Raw genomic sequence first — 7,942 nt, forward strand, 5'->3', positions numbered from 1 at the left:
GGAGGAAAGAAAAAGAACAAAGGCCTCATCCATTGGCCATGTCTTGGTTTAGGACGTCAACTCAAACGCCTCTCCTGGCTGGCAGGTGGCCTTCCTATTGAGGTAGTCCAGCTCCTCACCTTCCATGGCACACCTGTCACCAACTCACTCCTGCTGGGGCCCTCAGGCCTATTTGCGCTCTGGCCTCCCATCTCTCACCTCTCTTGGCCAAACGCCCCAACGCCTTGGCCTCACACAGGGAAGTGTCACTGGCCACCCTTGGACAAACAGCCCAGATACATTCCCAAGAAAGGGAATGAGCACAGTGTCTCACTATGAACCAAATTCATGGCCTCTGGGTGCTTTCATGTAATCAAATCCAAGGGAGAAGTTTGTGTGCAAATGTTCTCTTTTTCTCTCTAGGGATAGATTCCTTTTTATTTACTCACTTTTTGATTTTCTGAAAATGGGTACCAAACCTGACAGAGAGATTCATTTAAATGTATCATGAATGATGGGCTGGGATGCTTTCAAATAATATTTACTGAAATGCTGGTAACTGAATCAGTAGCAGTATGGTATCTGGAACCAGCTTGAAAAGCTTTGATCCATCAAACTCTCCACCAAGAGTTGATAAATCTATAATGAGCTATGAGACAAACTGTGGCCAAAATAAACCTGCTGTGTAATTCACGTATATTTGGGGTGCTACTACTCATGGTAGCCTAGAATAAATCATCGGGGGGGAATGAGTGGCTCAGTCAGTTAAGCATTCGACTCTTGATTTTGGCTCAGGTCATGATCTCGTGGTTCAGAAGTTCGAGTCCCACATTGGGCTCTGTGCTAACAGTGCAGAACCTGTTTGGGATTCTGTCTCCCTCTGTCTCTGCACACACTACCCACCCCTGCCCTGCCACCCTTGCCACTGCTCTCTATGTCTCTCTCAAAATACATAAAAATAAACTTAAAATAAAACAAAGCAAATCATGTTCCTTCTCGATATGATTGCTTTTTAAGTTTATTTATGTTAAGAGAGAGTGGGCGAGCAAGGGAGGGGCAGAGAGAGAGGGAGACAGAGAATCCCAAGCAGGCTTGCGCTGATGACGGATCCCCAACACAGGGATGGAGCCCACTAACTACGAGATCATGACTTGAGCCAAAATCAAGAGCTGGCCACTTAACCACTGACTGAGCCCCCCAGGGGTGCCCCTTCTCAATGTGATTTTCAAAAACTATTTATCATACATCTTTTGTAACTTAATTAAGTTTCTGACATCCACAGCCTTGTAATTAAGGAAAGATATTTTTTCTTCTAAAAATTAGAAACAGTACTTCCTAGTAAAATGCCCAAATAGACACAAATAGGATGGGGTTGGCTATATAATAAAACGTATCAAGGGGCACCTGGCTGGCTTAGTCCGAAGAGCATGTGACTCTTGATCGTAGGATCATGGGTTTGAGTCCCAAGTTGGGTGTAGAGATTACTTAATAAATAAAACTTTTAAAAAATGCTTTAAAATATAGTCCCCTTGGAGGCAGATGAGGTGAGGGCCAGCAGAACACTGTGTTTCTCTTTATTTGCTGGCTTTGCCAACACCGTGTTTGGGTTCTTGGTTGGTTCTTATCTGAAATCATGTTGACACAGGCATGAATGTTCTGAATTTTTGAAGTGTGTGTGTGTGTGTGTGTGTGTGTGTGTGTGTGAGAGAGAGAGAGAGAGAGAGAGAGAGAGACAGAGACAGAGACAGAGACAGAGACAGAGAGAGAGAGAGTATGTGGCTGTTGTTGCTTTTGGTATGCTTGCTGGAGCACATTTCTCTTAATGAAGAGCTTTTGAGAAGCTGTAAACATTTCACAACATACAGACGTTTGATAACAACTGCCTGTGCTCCGTGGGAAACACTGGAGCCTCTAAGCAGTTGATATTGTTCACATACTACTGTTTGGCATAAAACACTCGGGCACGAGGGACTACTACAGAGTTTCTGTGAAGACAGTTTTCTAGACAGTTTCTAGGAAGACCATAGCTTGGACACATCACTTTAGTGTATTGGTAACTGAGTTTTTAGAAAGACTGTACTCAGCTCTCTATTCTGAACTTTCAATCTTATTCTGTTCCACATTTTAATAGATTCAAAATTGCTAATACTAATATAAATTGGTGAAGGGATTTCTTCTGAACACTAAACTGAAAAGAATACTTTTATCTTCCACAGAGCCTGAATAGGACGTGAGATAATGCCTCTAGCACAGTGCATTGTGCATGAAGTGTTTTCCAAGGAGTTGCTCAAATGTGTCTTGATGGATCGTTAGCAAAAAGCTGATCAAAGACAAAAATTAAAATGAACTATGAAGTTCAAGCTTATTCAAACCCCAAGCATGTGGCATGTTACTCATTGAAAGCAAGGGTGCTTCTGCCTAAAAATCTTATTTTGGTCTCTTAAAATTCTTGGGCTATGTTTAGAGAATGTGTTACAGATTCATCTTTGTAAAGTGGACACACTTAGATTCTAAGAAACAAATTATAAGCACAATGTTAATTTTACATAGCGTGAGGTATGTGAAGCACTTTGAACGTTATGCACATATCATTAATTTATGGCATCGCCTCTGCTGGCCCTGTGTCCCGTGCTGGCTGCAGAAAGCAGGTCAACAGGCCAGGACAGATGTGCGGCCTCCCTGGGCCAGGCTGAGAAAACATTCCTGGCCCAGCTGTTTGTCCAGCGGCATTAATATAGCCAACAGGTCACTTCTGGATCTCAGCCTGCTGAGTCCTTCCCACTGCGGATGGGCCAGGCACAATACTGCAAATATCAGCTACCTGATACTCAACACTGTGTCTCAGGTAGCTTTCATTTGTCTTAACCAAACAAAACAATACCCCCAAAAACCAAATGAACAAATAATTTTTTTAATGTTTGTTAATTTTTAAGAGAGAGAGAGAAAGTGAGAGAGAGAGAAACAGAGTGCAAATGGGGGAGGGTCACAGAGGGACACACAGAATCCAAAGCAGGCTCCAGGCTCTGAGCTGTCAGCACAGAGCCTGACTCAGGGCTTGAACTCATGAACCGTGAAGTCATGACCCGAGCCAAAGTTGGAGGCTTAACCGGCTGAGCCACCTAGGCACCCGAACAAATAAGTTTTTTAAGTTTCTTTATTTATTTTGAGAGAGAGAGAGAGAGAGGCAGAGAGAGAGAGAGAATCCCAAGCAGGCTCCGACCGTGAGATCATGACCTGAGCTGAAATCAAGAGTCAGATGTTTAACCGACTGAGCCACCCGGGCACCCCTAAACAAATAGTTTTATCAAAAAGGCTGCTTAAAACTGTTTTTTAAACAGCTTGTCCAAGAGCAAAAGAAGAACAGAAACACAGCCAAAAATGTATTAAATGTCCCTCTTCCGTTCCATTCTCACCCTTAGTGCTAATTTTTTCGGTGTTGTAGAATTCTCAGTCCTTAAAAAAGGACACTTGTAACACGTTTTCACTCACACCACTTCTTACACCAGGTGAGGGGTTTTTTTCCCTCCACATCAACCGATTCTCCAACTCTCTGGACACTGACTGGGTGTCATACAGTTCAATTCAGTTCTGACACTCACCACCCAGAATTGGTACAGAGCCCACCGCTTTAAGGGCTCAAACCCACAAGACTGTCACCCATTCAGATGCCAGCCACAAGTCCCAGTTTACCACTGATACTTCTGACCAGTTGGTTATAAACTCAAGGTTTTCACAATCCCCTCCTCAGGTTTGAAAATTTGCCAGAACTGTTCACAGAACCCAGGAAAACACTTTACCTACTATTTCTGATTTATTATAAAGGATTCAACTCAGGAACAGCTAAATGGAAGAGACACACAGGGAAAGGCATAGGGGAGGGACGTGGGCCTTCAGTGCTCTCTCTGATGTCACTCTCCTAGCTCCCCACATTCACCAGCCCTGCAGTTCTCCAAACCCAGTGTTTAGGGGGGTTTATGGAGCTGTCATTGCACAGGCAGGCATGATCAATTAAGCCATTGGTCACTGGTGTTGGACTCAATCTCTAGTCCCTCTCCCTCCCAAGAGGTCCAACTCTCTAATCATGGCTTGATCTATCTGGAGATTAGCCCCCATCTTGCAGTTACCTAGGGGCCAGCCACGAGTAGCCTAATTAAAACAAAAGAAGCTCCTATTATCCAGGATATTACAAAGGATTTAGGAGATCTGTGTCAGAAACAGGTGACAAAGACCAAGTATATATTTTTATTGTAATCACACGAGGTTTGTTACTTTTATTGATTCGGTATGGAAGGAAACAAACCCCATAACTCCCTTCTTTTTGCTTCAATGCCTCTAATTTCACCTGAGAAGCTTGCCAGCAGATGACAGCATTCACAGCCATGAGAAATGGCTTTGTCTTAGGTAGTATTGCTTTCTAGAAGCCTCCTTCAGCTTACCTTCCCTTCTGGCTCTTGTGAGTCAATTATCTATTGATTGGTCAGTGTGCTAAAAACAGATCAGGGGGACCTGGGTGGCTCAGTCAGTTAAGTGCCTGACTCTTGATCTCAGCTCAGGTCATGACTTCATGTTTCCCGTGCTGGAGCCCCGTGTCGAGCTCTGTGTTGGCAGCCCAGAACCTGCTTGGGATCCTGTCTCTCCCTCTCTCTGCCCCTCCCTCTCTTACTCTCTCTCTTTCTCTCTTTCAAAAGAAAGTGGAGTTCTGACTCCGATGGGCCCAGCAAAATCAGAAAGACCTACCCAAGAGGGAGCAAGGGGGAGAAGACCCCATTACCCTTGAACTCTTTCTTTCTTTCTTTCTTTCTTTCTTTCTTTCTTTCTTTCTTTCAAGATTTTAATGTTTATTTATTTTTGAGGGGGAGAGGAGGGGCAGAGAGAGAGGGAGACACCGAATCTGAACCAGTCTCCAGGCTCTGAGCTATCAGCACAGAGCCTGATGTGGGGCTCAAACCCACGACCCATGAGATCATGACCTGAGCTGAAGTCGCACACTCAGCTGACTGAGCCACCCAGACACCCCTCCCTCAAACTGTTTCTATAGAAACCCCAAAGTCTCCTTCCTTCCTGCTCTTGCTGTCCTCCATTCCACACTCCCCAAAATGTCTCATAGAGTCTCGTCTAAAGTGGTTGTCATTGAATTTCTTAAAACAGTCACTTTGAGAAGACTATGATCGTATATTTACAAATACATTTTGGGATACCCTTTTCTCAGAGTTTTTGAAATACTTCCATCTGCCAGAGCTTTTGACTCTTCCAGGTGTATAACAACTTGAGGTTTTTTTTTTTAATGTTTACTAATTTATTTGAAAGAGAGAGAGAGCACACGTGTGCACGAGTTGGGGAGGGGCAGAGAGAGAGGGAGATAGAGAATCCTAAGCAGCCTCAGAGCTGTCAGCACAGAGTTAAATGTGGGGCTTGAACTCAGGAACTGTGAGAGCATGATCTGAGCCAAAATCAAGACTCAGATGCTTACCCGACTGAGCCACCCAGGGGCCACTCAGCAACCTGAGTTTTAAGCTTTGGTTATAGGTCCCCTCCTGAAGCATCCGTGAGAAGTGGTAGGAGGAACCAGAAGCGAAAGTCTCTGGAACAGATGAGGGCTTTGAACCCCAGCAGGCCTGGGAAACACTCCAAGAGCAGATGTCACAGTTATTCCCCTCAAGACCTCCAAGAAAGCACCATGAGAAATACAGGAACTGTGCAGCCAGTGCGGGCCTCACACTGCTAAAGGGGGAGCCACTCACAGGAAAGAGTGAACGACCCCCGTCCCTCCACCCTCCCCAGCTCTGTGCAGAGCAGGCCTCTGAGGACAAGAATGGTGACATTCTCCTGAGACACACACCACAGGGAGCTTCCTGGGAGAAGGGCTATTTCCTGTCCGAGGCCTGGACACCACCCTGAGAGGATGTGGCTATCCATACATATGACGTAATTCTGTTCCTCATCCACCCAAAGCCGTCCCTGAGGGCCTCCCTTTGTACTTTGGGAACGGCCCAAACTTTGGGATGAGGAATTTTGAAGATTGGTTCCACTACGCGGGTGAGTGATGTACCCTAAGTCTCATCTGTTGCAGGAATAAACTGTGCCTAAATCTTAGCTTTCACACCCATCGGGGAGAATTCTGCCTTTCCTGGTATATTCTGGGCCTTTTGCTGCAGGGTTAGGGTAAGGGAGGAAAAGAAGAAGGGCCAAGGTAGGCTGATTTGACTTCTACAGAGAAGAACAGAGAGCAACTATAGGATGAAGGAAAAATCCATTGGGAAAGAATGAGAAAAAGGAGGGAGAGAAACACCAGAGTAGGCTGAGATGGGGGAAATCTGGGGCACATGTGGAGGAAAAGAAGGACGGAGATTCAGGGGACAGCTGAGGACAGGCAGGACATGTGAACCATGTTTAGAGAGAGAAAGAGAGCTGGGAGGCTTTGTATGGTTATTAAATTGTCCTTTAGCATTTCTAGAGATAATTCCGTTAAACGTACAAATAGTCGGATCAAATAGGTTGTTGAAAACCATTGCCTTCATCAGCTTGTCCGAGAGTAAAATAAGAAAAGAAACACACAGAAGCCTATTAAATAAATGTCCCCTCCTTGGCTCTGTGCTCACCGCCAGCTATAAACTCCAGCAGGTCAAGGGCTTGAACATGCCACAATAGCCCTGGTCCCTAGCAAGCATGGTTGCTGGCACAGGGAAGCCGCCAATCAGATGTGTCACTGAATTCATTGTTTTCTGTGGCCCTTCCAAGTTTCAAATCTGAAGAAGGTTGAGAGAGAATTACAGCCTCCTTTACCTTTGCTGTCCTGGGCCAGGGGTCCCATGAGGTGTGATATGGAGACAGCCGTTCTCTGGGAACCTCTGGGATGAGCCATAAACTTTCTAGAAGCATCTGTGCAAAGCTCATTTATGTCATTCAAAACTTGTTGAATCAAAAAGAAACCTCATAAAGGGGTGCCTGGGTGGTTCAGTCAGTTAAGCGTCCGACTTCGGCTCAGGTCATGATCTCGTGGTTCATAGGTTTGAGCCCCCATCGAGCTCCATGCTGACAGCTCAGAGCCTGGAGTCTGCTTCTGATTCTGTGTCTCCCTTTCTCGATGCCCCTCTCCTGCTTGTGCTCTGACTCTGTCTCTCTTTCAAAAATAAATAAACATTAAAAAAAATTTTTTAAAGAAATCTCATAAAAAGCTAAACCACCAGTGTGTTTTAAGCCATTTCCTATACTTCTGATAGCAATAATAAAATGGGGTGCCTGGGTGGCTCAGTTGGATAAGCGTGCCACTCTTGGTTTCAGCTCAGGTCATGATCTCATGTGATTGTAAGATTGAGCCCCGAGTCAGGTTCCAAGTTGACAGCAGTTGGGATTCTCTCTCCCTCTCTCTCTCTGCCCCTCCCTCAATCACTCACATGCTTTCTCTCTCTCTTTTTCAAGATAGATGGATAAACATTTTTTAAAAATACTAAAAATTAAAAAGCAATAAAATGGAAAAAATACTTCTCAGGCAAAGGAAATGTTTTTGTTTATACTTATGGGCAGGTGAGTATTCTCCATTGTGAACTAACAGGTTTTTAATATTTGATGCAGGCATCTGAACAAACGTATTTTTAAAAACTTTCTCCCTTTTTCTGTTCCATAATATTCACTGGTTTTAGTGGTCCCCAAAGTGGCATGGGATAGTTTTATGTAGAATTATATTTGGAAATAGAGTCAGAGGAATTTATGAAGGCTAAACCATTGGTTTATGTTACTTTTTAGTTTTAGGGACTATTCCCATCAGATTTCTTTGTGTGATTTTTGTGTACCCTCATAAAACTGGGAGCTAAATAAAGGGGAAAATAAGGCAACTTTGTTTCCCTCTTCTGCTCCAATGCTCACACCCATCTCATTTTTACTTTGCTACAGAAATGTAATTTGCTTAACCTCCACCCCCACGCTCAGTGCAAGAACTAATTATATCATCCCCTTATTTCTGCAG

General features: G+C 44.3%; 1 long non-coding RNA gene across 2 annotated transcripts in view; it reads left to right on the top strand.

The window, feature by feature from the left end:
• The window catches only part of LOC128312448 (uncharacterized), a 63,252-nt gene that overhangs the window by 42,584 nt on the left and 12,726 nt on the right, over positions 1 to 7,942 (top strand). The gene's annotated exons all lie outside the window — the stretch shown is intronic.

Source organism: Acinonyx jubatus, chromosome D3 (assembly GCF_027475565.1).
Source record: "Acinonyx jubatus isolate Ajub_Pintada_27869175 chromosome D3, VMU_Ajub_asm_v1.0, whole genome shotgun sequence".
Classification (NCBI taxonomy): domain Eukaryota; kingdom Metazoa; phylum Chordata; class Mammalia; order Carnivora; family Felidae; genus Acinonyx; species Acinonyx jubatus.